The sequence below is a fragment of the Balaenoptera ricei genome, chromosome 4, assembly GCF_028023285.1.
Source record: "Balaenoptera ricei isolate mBalRic1 chromosome 4, mBalRic1.hap2, whole genome shotgun sequence".
Taxonomy (NCBI): Eukaryota; Metazoa; Chordata; class Mammalia; order Artiodactyla; family Balaenopteridae; genus Balaenoptera; species Balaenoptera ricei.
Window position 1 is genome coordinate 10,989,132 of NC_082642.1, and position 12,703 is coordinate 11,001,834.

Here is a 12,703-nt window from a genome sequence, read left to right on the forward strand (position 1 = left end):
TCTTCCAAAAACAAGGACATTTCCCTATATAACCATGATTCCATCATCACCCCTCAGAAAATTAACATAATTTAATAACATCTTTCAATGTACAGACCACCATTATATTTCCCTAATTCTCTGAAAAATGTTCTTTATAACTAGGAAACAAAATATCCTAGTTTGCCTGGGACAGCCCCATTAGTTCCTGTAGTCTGGTTAACTGTTTATGGTATACTTACTATCTTCAAATATGCACTATATTGGATGAGATGTTAGAAATGAGATGTGTGATTATAAAAATGACATCCTTGAAGGTGGAAAATAGGATAATCTTAATGCCTGACATGCAGTGGCTTAAATTACTTAGATGAGCCCATGATTTCTTGGAATGAAATGCGAGTAAAAGGCAAGGCTCTGGGAAAGCAAGTAACAACGGCTCCATACCAGTCTGGTGGTAATGATAATTTCAAGTACCCCCCTTGGAATACCTGCTTCTGACAGCTTTGAAGAATTTACAGAAAGAAAATTACAGACTCCGGTTTTCGAGTTCTTTGTTCATGTCATAGTTAGAGAACCAGAAAAATGTTATGGGCATCTTAGAATAATATCTAATCTTCTGTAGAAGCAGAGAAGACATGACAGAGGATCAGACCCAAAGTCCAGTGGAATACATCACAGAATTATAATGATAATTGAATTGGAATATATAAACTTGAAAAGTGTCTATGTTAAGGTTGAACATGTGCAGCAGCAGTACATTATGAAATGGAATTGGCATATAAAGTTTTGCTCGAACAGATTCTGAAGGTACAGTAGCAGGAAAAGACAAACATGTTTGCATGACACCTACTTCTGCGGCATTGCTGCTGCTCTATTAATCAACAACTATGGCCTGTTACGAGCTCTCTATGACCAGCTGCTGGAGGAAGAAATTGTTGGTCTTGGTTTACACAGAATTTGCACAATATCATAGCACAGCCTGCATATGGACTGTTGCCAGATTACAGTCCCACTTAGGGGTGATCTTGGAGGATGGTGGTAAAGATCAACCTTCCCATCGTTAGTTAAGACTTTGGACATTATAGCTGGTTGTTCATTTTTAGGTCCAATGAGAGAGATAGCTTGAGATGAAGTTCTATTCTGATTCATGATAATGATTATTTATCCTCATTGGTCAGAGACTTGAGAAGAATAAGATTGAAAACTGATGGCAAGCAGGTCGAGAGGGGTTAACAGACTTTGCGAAATGGGTATGCATGTCTCATGCATGTCCCCCTGAAGGCATCTACTGCAAAGGAGAATTTCGGTAATCATGAGGGCAAGACATCCTGCCACAGAACTGGCAGCCTAGTCTCTTACCCATTCTGAGTTTGTTTGTCTGTATGTCCATAAAAATGGCCATATCATTAGGATGTAGGCTATGTATGTCCTCAACAACATGGACTTTACCTCATCAAGATTGATCTCGCTACTGTCTCTGATAAGTGTCCAGTTTCTGAACCATGGATGCCAATACTGAACGTTTAGTATTGCACCATTTTCTAGAGGTACCCATTGGTCTACCCATTGCAGGTGGATGACATTGGCCCTTTTACATTACAGAAGTAAATTTTACTCACTGGTATGAACGTTTATTCTCTTTTTTTTCTATAATGTCCTTAAGGTTCATTCATGTTATAATGCATGACAGTATTTCCTTTTTTATGGCTGCATGGTATTCCACTGTATGTGTAGACTACATTTTCTGTAGTCATTTTTATCCATCAATGGACATTTAGATTGTTTCCACATCTTAGCATTTATGAATAATGCTGCAACGAATGTGCAAGTACAGATATCTCTTTGAGATTCTGATTTCAGCTATTTTAGATATATACCCAGAAGTGGGATTACTGGATTAAACATCTGTTATTGATATGAATTTTCTTCCATATCCACCATGCTTCTGTCAGCACTGCCATCTGTGGACTGAGAGAATTCCCTATGCATTATGATGTTATTCCACATAACACTGTTTCTGACCAAGGAACATATTTTTCTGCAAAGGAAAGGCAATAGTGGGCTTACACTCAGGGAGTTCTCTGATCGAATCACAAACCCTATCACCCAGACACAGTGGACCTGAAATAAGGGTGGATAGCCTACTGAAGACAGTTATGATATTTGATGGAATAGCAGGTGAAATTGAGATGTTCTTCTATAGCATGTAGTATATTCTTTGAATCAGCCACATTTAGTAGGATGCTAGTTCTTTCATAGCCAGCATCCATAAGTTCTGAATCCAAGAAGTAGAAGTGAGAAGGGCCCCTCTCACTATTACACACAATAACCCATTCACAGACATTTTTCTTTCAGTTCCTGCAACCTAGTCCAAGTGTCTACTATGAGACACAATAATGGGCCCATTAAACTGGAAGTTGACTCTACCAACTGACTATTTTCAGAAGCACGAAGACTAATGCCTCTGAAATAAAGGGCAGTGATGAGGACGAGGTTATCATATTAGTAGGGGTGACTGTTCCAAATTAACAAGGGAAAATTGGGTCGCTGCTCTAAAATAAGAGCAAGAAGTACCGTGGGATTCTCTGGAGCTCATTACTTCCCTGGCTCATTAAAAAAAGGCTGGTCCAATAAAGGCAAAACCATTAAGGATTCAGACACTTCTGGAATTAAGGTTTGGGATTCTTCTCTATGTAAAGAACACTGATCAGCTGATCTGAGAACAAGGGTAACATAGAATAAGTAGTGAGAAGAGGAAACGATAAATATCAATGACACCCTCATAACCAATTTCAGAACTGAGGACTCTAACAGCTGTTCATGCATGTGTCTGTGTGTATTATATATATATATATATATATATATATATATATATATATATATATATATATATATATATATATATATATATAAATTCAATATATATAAATTCAATTTATATATTTTATATAAATATATATATTCAATGATTTTATATATATATTTTAAAATTTCCCCTTCCCCATTTCTTATTATTTTGTATAAGGAGAGTTAATGGTGCATAACTTTACAATTTCAGTTCATATGTCACCAGACCCCATGAGCTGTGACATCTGGACCTGATGGGCGGAACTAGAAATTTCCTGTAGATCCTGGGTATGATAGGGATATGATGTTGGAGAAAGGGCAAGAGCATCTCAGTTTGTATGATGGATGATTGCCTCATATTAGACAGAAACATGACATTATAATATGTAATTTATATATAGGCAAAGCAATCAGAATGGCTGCTGAGTAACAAAAAGGAGGAGCTAGCTGGTCCTGAGTTTGTTTTCATTCAGATTCAGTACTGTTTTGTATCTCAGATAGAGTAATCTCTCAATCTTTCATTTCCCACCCTCCCCTGTGAGCTGATTTCCTGCCTGATTCAGCCAGTGGAAGGCACTGAAGACTGGGCTGAAGAAAGGGAGGGAGACCAGGATATTTCTGCCCCTTTAACTCAAGCATCTCTAGCAGCACTGGGGCTTCTCTGTGGCCCCAGCTCCCATTTGACAGTTTTAGCTCCTACCTCGTGACGTGCTGCTATGACACATCCAGCTCCTTTTTTTTCCCCTCCAGCCTGGGAGGCAGTGGCTTCCAGCTGTTGTTAATCTGCAGGGTAACTCACTGTCACTTGTTTGGTTTTTCAGCTTCCTCCCTCATGTGTAAAACCAATTCTCAGTATTAAATTCTCTCTATTTTAAATATGCTGAGTGAATTCTGCTTATCCAGTTGGAAACTGAGTGATACATAAGTCTACTGGGTAATACTGGAACACCAAATCTTCTCTTGTGACCTTGGTAATGGCTATCTATTCTTACACTGAGGACAATATTATTGTGGTAAGATATAAGTTCTGTCTTGATAGCCTCCTTATCTTCATTGCTTTTTGCTTGTGTTGTTTTAAAAACACTATTTGTATTAGTTGTACTTATTTGCTTTTTGAAATAGGTAGTACATACATATGGTAAAAAAGTCAAGTATTACAAATGGATATATGATGGAAAAACACTTTTTCCCCTAGTTTCCTATTTATCCATTTCTCCCACTGGTGACATACACTGTCATCAGTTTCTTGTGTTTTCTTCCAGAGAATGCACATACAAACAGCCACACACAGAGTAATTTATGAGGAACACTCTTCTGCAGCTTGTTTTTTGTCCTACAGTATATTGGAATCTTTTTTATATCACTACATAAAAAACTGCATTATTCTCTCTAATAATAGCACAATATTCTATTATATTTAACAGTCCCAATACTTGGTCCACAGTTAAGTTGTTTCCATTATTTTGCCATTGCTAACAATGCTTCAGGTAACATCCTCGCACATTAGGCAACTTGCACCATCAGTTGGAAGGAGACAATATCTCTGAATTATCAGTTGGAGAAGCACTCCCACCCATATGCTTCCTGCAAATTTTTCTAAAATAAAGGGTTCAAAAAGCCACCTGCAGTGACTTGTGACATGAGTGAGCAGGAAACTTTTATTAACCAACTATGTTTTCTGGGTTGTTTGTTAGGTAGCTGGAAGCAATTACCCCAACTAATACAAGTGAGACCAGTGAGTATAATTTATAGTTTGAAGAAGTTTGGGGCTAAAGGAAGAAAGACACACAACTAATAATGATGGAAATATATAAAATGCAAAAAAAAGAATACTGGCAAAGCGACAGAGGATGAGATCAAAGATATAGGAATCTAAGTTCTCATTCCTCATTACTAGGAAGGAAAATATAAACTATTTTTTCCCTCAAGAAAAGGTAGGATGAAGAGGAAGGGGGAAAGTACTGAAATACTACTAAACATTATTTTGATCTTTTGGGAGAAGTGATAGGCAAAATAATCTCTGGTAGAGAGTTAGAAATAATAGAGTGGGAGGGTAGTGACATTACTGGTAAGAATGGAAAATGTTTGGATACTGAGAAACTTAGAAAAAGAATATTTTTTTTTATTAGGTGCACGACCATATCACGGAGATTAGATAGCCTAAAAATGTAATTGACCGAATTATCATGATTTTCAGATATTCTGCAAAAATGGAAGTACATAAAATATGCAAACAGGCTGGGGATTGACATGAGAGGGAAGATCACAGAAGTAAAAGATTCTAGGTTGGTGGTAAGACAATAGTTGAAATGAATAATCTCAAGGTTCATGCATTCAAGTTGAGTTGGGGTGCAAGTGACCTAAAAACTGGAGTAACAGAATAAAGTACTATGAAAAGGGTGAGGAACTAGAGGTCATGAGAAGATGAAGAACAAAGTAAATAGGGCATGAAATAAGTTTAGAGAGAGTATCTTATAGTCAGAGAGGTATTTCAGAATTCCAAATTTTATGAGCCAAACAAGATGATGAAACCCAAATTGTGACTGAAATGGAATGGAGTCTAGGTCATTGGAGTTAAGAATGTTGAGTGACTGAGAACCCAGTATTTGCATGGCTACTAGGACTGCCAGATAAAATTCAGGAAGAAGTTTACAAGCTTTAGGGAAGACGGTAGAAAACAGATGTAAAATATAGGAGAAGAAACATGGCTTATCTCAGCTTTACAGAAATAAAGGTGGTGGGGTGAGAATGGCAGAATACAGATCTAGAAGTATCAGTGAGTAGCAAATCGACGGCTCATCATGATCCTTGACCTATTAGGAGTCAGGTTTAGTTAAAGAAAGGGAACGGAAAGGACACTTGAAGAAAAAAGTTAAACTGGAAAGGACACAATGTAGAATTAAGACCCAGGACTCTATATATGGCAGACCAAAGTTGAGTATCAGCTCCATCATTAACTAATTGTGTGACCATGAGCAAGTTACTTTAACTTTATAAAGCCCAGATTCCTCATCTCTAATATTAAGATAATAATAAATACCTCATGAGATTTTTTTTTTTTTAATGTAACAATTGGTTTTTTTTTTTTTTTTTTTTTTTTTAGAGAGGGGTTGTTTCTTCCTTAATTTATTTATTTATTTATGGCTGTGTTGGGTCTTCGTTTCTGTGCGAGGGCTTTCTCTAGTTGTGGCAAGCGGGGGCCACTCTTCATCGCGGTGCGCGGGCCTCTCACTATCCCGGCCTCTCTTATCGCGGAGCACAGGCTCCAGACGCGCAGGCTCAGCAATTGTGGCTCACGGGTCCAGCTGCTCCGCGGCATGTGGGATCTTCCCAGACCAGGGCTTGAACCCGTGTCCCCTGCATTGGCAGGCGGACTCTCAACCACTGCGCCACCAGGGAAGCCCCTCATGAGATTTTTATAGAAATGAAATATAGTTTAATAAACAACACCAGTGATCTTTGGGTAAATAATAACTAGTGACTATAGGTATTATGGAGATAGCCTGTGGAGAGAAAAAAAAAAATAGCATAGAAGAAAATATGGCAGATGGGCAGTATTGATTAGGGCCAGGAGTCCCAATGGGAAAGAAGGAAGAACTAAGTTAGGAAGAAGTTATGTTTAATAAAGGGGAGGGCTGAATATGCAACAGCTTTTTATAGAAGATAGTAGGAGCAACATGCATGGGCAAAATTATATCTGGAAATTGTTTTGGTAGTGTTTTGGTAGTGTGGGACACTGTAGAATTGTCTCATGCTGGGAGATTTCGTGATTTCTTCCCAGTTTGGGGATGAAGCCAGTGCAAGGGCAAATGAATATGCTGACTGATATGTTTACATAGTAGTTGTGTTTATATTGATAGGCATTCACCTTACAATGGCCTGAACCCTAATCAATGCATAACAAAAACCAACCAGTCAGCTAGTAAACCAGAAAACCATTTAGGGGCAGGGTTATCTAACAGACATGAGAAAATAATAATTTGGGTTACTTGAATCTTGTCTGTAGTTCACTGATTCTTTACACATAAAATTTGGAAATAGGAACATTTTTATGAGTATTTAGAAACATGATATTGTTACATTCTGCCTTAAAGTATAAAATTGTATAGTTTCCCCCTCCACTTCCTCCAAGAATGCATCATTTCATTTATATTAATAAAATTAGTGCTTCCATTGCTGTTCTTTTGCAAACTCTGCATGCTCTTAGAAGAATTAAGAAGGCCATCCCTGGGATGAGTAGCAGTATCCTCTGGTCACCTAAATTGAAGCTCTTCCTTTCTTCCTTCTTCCCTTTTCCCAGTGTGTTTCTCAATTTCTCTTCCTTTGATTGCTGGAGAAGTCATTTTCTCCATTCTGTCCTCTTCTGGGTATGAAAACGTAAATTCTGAATTACTCCAACTTAGGTAACCCTTAGGATAATTTTTTAAGCAGCAGGAAACAGGGCTATCTGGCTGTGCAGATAATGATATCAGCTGCTTCCTTCCAAAACAACAGGTGCTTTGGCATAAAAATGTATATCATCATACTGAGATGATGACATCAGTTCATACTTCAGCTTAATTATAAACTACCTCCATTAATCCTCAAATAATTAAACATTTTGTGTGTGCCGCAAGGTGAAATGTAAAGTTAAAGGTGCCTGGATGCTTATTAAAAGGTTTTGAAAATGTATTTTCTCTACTTTGTACTTCTTTGTACACGAGCAGAATAATATTTGAAATGTATTTTAAAAAGCATATTTTGCTTCTATCAGAGAAAATAAAGGATAAGATAATTAATGCAAGGTAATATTTTAAATGTTTGTATGAGCTCAGAACCACCACAAGGAATGCTGAGAGTTATGCAGGCTATATACAATTAATGGCAAAATAATTTTAATTAAAGATGTTAAATATCTGAAGTACCCTCATTAATATTACAGTCCTGTATGTTGAATAATAAGTGCCAAATACTTGCATATACATTGTATAAAAAACAAATATTCAATCTAGTAGAGTCTGATGTGTATCATTAAAATTAGCTACATCAGATGTTTTCGGTAAAAACCAACCAGTATTTTATGAAGTAACATTTGGCCCATTGCTTATATTTTCAATATTTAGAAATTTCATTTAAAGGTTTTTGCTATATTATTTACATCATAAAACACAAGATGAACCTATGAAACCCAAAACTTTTCTTGATTCAGTAAAGAAGTGTAACAAATAAGATTACTATATCCTCCTTTAACATTAAAATATAGAGCTGACCTTCTTTAAAACATTTGTTACCTTCATGAGCCAGATGTGTCTCTAAGCAAATTACTTATATGGAATACATCCAAGGACATAGCCATTTATGAATCAATAAATTATGCATTTGTCATTTATTACTGGGTAAGACTTAAGCTGACATTTTGACATGCATACAAGTGTCTCAGCACTTCGTAATCACATTAACAATTTAGCAGAGGTGATTTTCTGGGGGAATGAGAGAACAGTGGTTTATAAAATTGTTTTTATCATAGAAGTAGGTATTCCCACAGATTTTAGTTATTCACTATAGATCACTTTAAAAGTCCACCTTCCTTAGGTTATACTACAATTGAAATAAAGTAAATTCTGTGAATTCCCAGGAGTGCATCTTTATCTGTTTATCATGAAGCCAGCATAACAGCTGTACAAAGTTGTTCTTAAGCGGATTATTTTTTCCATTTTTTAAAATGTAACCAGTGAACAAGACTTTTTCTCCTGGTAGGCACATAATGATAAATTTATACAAGGAGAGTTTTATTCTTTCCAAGTAAAACTCAGACTGGAAATTTTCCGTGGATTTAGCTGGAACATTTGGGTGACCATATGGAGCTCTCCATGCCGCCACGGGACCACGCAGCTATGAAATCTGATCACTATCCCCCCAGTGACAGCTGGGCCTTTACACCATCAGAAAATTTTCAGACTTCTAATTTGTCATAACTGCCTCCTGTGGAAAGGAAATATGTTATGTAGCCAGATACAAAAATTCTTAGTACCCAGCACTATAAATGGTTAATTCCTTAACTGCGTTTTGTGATTCACTGATGCAACTCCTGTACCAAAAACATATGGAGTCTTGTTCAGTTCAGGTTAGTCCATTGCTCCACCCATTCAAAAAGCCATTTCCACAGAAATGTATCCAGAGAAAGATTCCGTCACAGAGCTTAGCATTTTAAATACATTTAACTTTTAGCTGCTCTCAAAAAGTCAGTTATGCCACTGAGAGGTTTCATCTGAGTTCCATTGGCCCTACTGGTCTATTTAAGTCTAATGACTCTTCATTTGAGTAGTTGAATATTATGCTATGGCTCCCAGCCCCTGCTTCTTTCTACATAGTGAGGCTGAAAATATTTGCCTGCTGTAATTCTTTCAATCTATCAGTAGCTCACAGGCTTATTAAGTATCCCTCCAGCCATCCAAAGAGATAGAGATGTTTTGCTACTCCCCCTTTCTGACCCCTTAGCTGGAGTTTCTGCTTGGGAATCCCCTCATAACCATTCCCATCACAGAAAGAGGTCCTAGGATGAAGTTTGTATTTTTCCTCAACCCACCTGTCATTGAAGACTTTAAGAGGGGACTTCAATTTCTACAGGCCAAATCTTTTGCTTTGGTAGTTTTTAAATGTCTTAATAATTCTTTAGAGAAAAATCACGTATATTTGACTTTTTAAATGTATGCCCTATCACAATCTTTAATTCAATACAATGAAAAAAGACCTTATGGTGTCTTTCCTTCATCCTCCTGTTTATCCATCCTTACATTAGCAATGCAGAGAGTAGGACTGTAATTTAAACTTATCACTAGGTGCTCCATATCTTTTGGAATCGAAAAGTCCAGAATCTATCCATGCTAATTTCATCGTGCAGTTCACATAATAATAATAGCTAACATCTACTCAGCACTTACTTGCGTAAACAATCTCATTTATACTCTACAACATTCCTGTGAGATTGACACAGTTGCCATCATACTCATTTTGGGGATGAGTAAGCCAAGGTACCATTTGACTAAGGTCACACCACTTGTAAGTGTCAGATTCAGGATTTGAAGCCAGGTTGTCTGGTTTGACAGCCAGTGCTGTTAATCACTACACCATGCTACCTCTTAAACTAGGAACGTGGTGATTTAGCTTGGCACTGAAATGAAGGGAAAACAAAGATGTATTCTATTAGTTCTGCCATTGTGAACTCGCTCTGTGATGCTGACAATGGCACCTGCTCGGGGCCTCTGTTCCCTCATTTTAAAGATAACAAGATGAGACTAGTTCTTTCTGTTGTAGCAATAAAATGCTAAGGTACAGGTTCTCTATGGGTGACTACAGTTCACAAGTATTCAGATAGGTACTGGTTATTTTAATGAACACTCTTTGTCTTAATACTATTTTCTTTAATTTCCATATTGCTGGTACTAGTACTCCATATACAGCTTTTAAATCCATCCAGCACTTTGTTTTCTATTATTCTTCAGTACTCTATTCTTCACTAGTTTTTCTTCATGCTCTACATCAAAATCAATGCCAAGCAAAATCTTGTTTTTAGTTCCATGCATCTACTATCCTCATATCCCAAATCACCCCTTCTGATTTATCCATGTCAATCTTCTTTCTCTGACCTCAGCTAATTTGTTCTTCATAACAATCATTATACCCTATAGCACACATTACTTGTTCTCTACTTCCTTTCTTCAAGCAAGCATTACATTCTACACATGAAGTACTAAATCAGGGTTGAATGGAGTCACTCAAAGCATTTCAGCTCACCTTCTAGCACTGCCTTTAAATTGTACTCCAGACACCCCATGCAGTTCTCCATTTACAGAAAATACTCAGTTTTGCAGCTTTACTTAATTCTTTCAGAACGTCCACTTTTAGCTGATTATGGACTTTAAGCACATCTACAAAACACCTGCACTGCAATACCTAGGTTAGTATTTGATTAATAGCTAGGGACTGTAGGCTAGCCAAGTGGACACATGAAAAAGACTATCACAGTCTACCCCTTGTCAAGGCACCTATCTCCTTGGAACATATCTCCTTAAATCTTATTTAATCTCCAAATAAAGACAATGACAAAATCATATTTCTGCTGAACATGATACAATATCTTGGCCACAATGAATAACAAACTAACCCTTTCCTTAAAAGAGGATGAAAAGTCCTTGGGTGATGTTCACTCTCTTCCTGTGACTTCCTGCAGCTTAAATACTGTGAGATAAAGTTAACTATTATTAATAAGTTTTATGTTAGATGATAAAGGGACAATAGATGGAAGAAAACAAAAATATTTGGTTAAGATATATAGAAATATTCATAACAAAATGAGGATAAAATACTCAATGATTATAGTCTTTTTCCTACAGTGATCATGTGGCCACAGCTAGTATTTATAATTACTTTCTTCCATTACCCATTCTATATTTCCTTTGTCCTCAGCTGGGCATAGTTCTTTACTTGGTGGTATGATGCATTCCATGATTTCATTCCTGAAGGGTTTGAGCCATTAGTAGTCCTGCCTGAATTGGGTTGTCATAGTTTCCTATTTACTTTACAGAACATGGTAGTACTGAGAGATGCCCTAGGGCTCTTCTGTATTCCAGACATACTCTTCCTTCACTCCATTGTGTAGTAGCAAACAAATTTACCTTGCACCCCAGCTAACACTGAAACCCACTTCTTTGTCTGTTGTTTCATAGGCATGAGGAGCCCAAAGTGACCCTCGTAATTTTCAATTCAATGGAATCATCATTACGTCTGCAGGTAAAAGCTATTTTCCCTCTGGAATTAAGACTTCTAGACCAACAGAGCATAAGATCATGGATACAGGAAGCAAACATTTTTGCCAATGAATCACTATGTGTAATAGTGAATGGTGCCACGCCCATTTACACCTTTTGACGTTGGACCTGTGAATCCTGGCTATGGGAGAAAGAACATCAAATTTTGGATGCTAATTAAGAGTATATGCAGCATCCTGGAGCTTGTCGAAGTCCCTAAGTTATTGCCACCTAGGTGGCACTATAACTGAGTCTTCAAAGCTATTCCATTTTTTCTGGCCAGCCAACTGCTTCAGGATGATGGGAAACATGGTAAAACCAAGGAATTCCATGAGCCTGGGCCTAATGATGTACTTCATTTTCAGTAAAGTGAATTCCTTGATCAGAAACAATGATATGTGAAATAACATGATGATGGATAAGGCATTCTGTAAGTCCATGGATGGTAGTTTTGGCAGAAGCATTGTGTTCATGGAAGGCAAATCAATATTTAGAATGTGTCATTTTTAGTAGACTAAAACAGTGCTGCCTGTTTTATGATGGACTTATTTCAATGTAGTCAACCTATCACCAGGTAGCTGGCTGATCACTCCAAGGTATGATGTCATATCAGGGACTCAGTGTTGGTGTCTAATGCTAGTTGACTGAACGCTCAACAGTAGCTGTATCCAGGTCAGTTTTGGCGAGAGGAAGTTTCTGTTGCTAAGCCTATGCATAATCTCCATCCCTGCAACCATGGCCACTTTGTTCACAAGCCCATTGGGCAATGAAAGAGCACCTGGGGTAACAGACTCATTGGTATCCTCAGAATAGGTCATCCCTTGCAATTGATTATTAAAATCCTCCTTTGCTGAGGTCGCCCTTTGGTAAACATTCACATGGGATACAAATATCTTCACATTCTTTACCTATTCAAAGAGGTCTACTCACATATCTCTCTGTCAAACCTCCTTGACACCAGATTTCAAGTTGTGTTCCTTCCCAAATGCCTGATTATTCAGCCAGACTGTTGGCAAAAAACCATGTATCAGTATGGACTCTTACCAGACTTAAACAACACAACTTTATTATCCTACAGTACTGTAGGA

At 37.4% G+C, this 12,703-nt stretch overlaps 1 long non-coding RNA gene across 2 annotated transcripts in view; it reads right to left on the reverse strand.

Annotated features, from left to right (window-relative positions):
* LOC132365194 (uncharacterized) overlaps positions 1 to 12,703 on the reverse strand; it is a 425,897-nt gene that overhangs the window by 119,148 nt on the left and 294,046 nt on the right. The gene's annotated exons all lie outside the window — the stretch shown is intronic.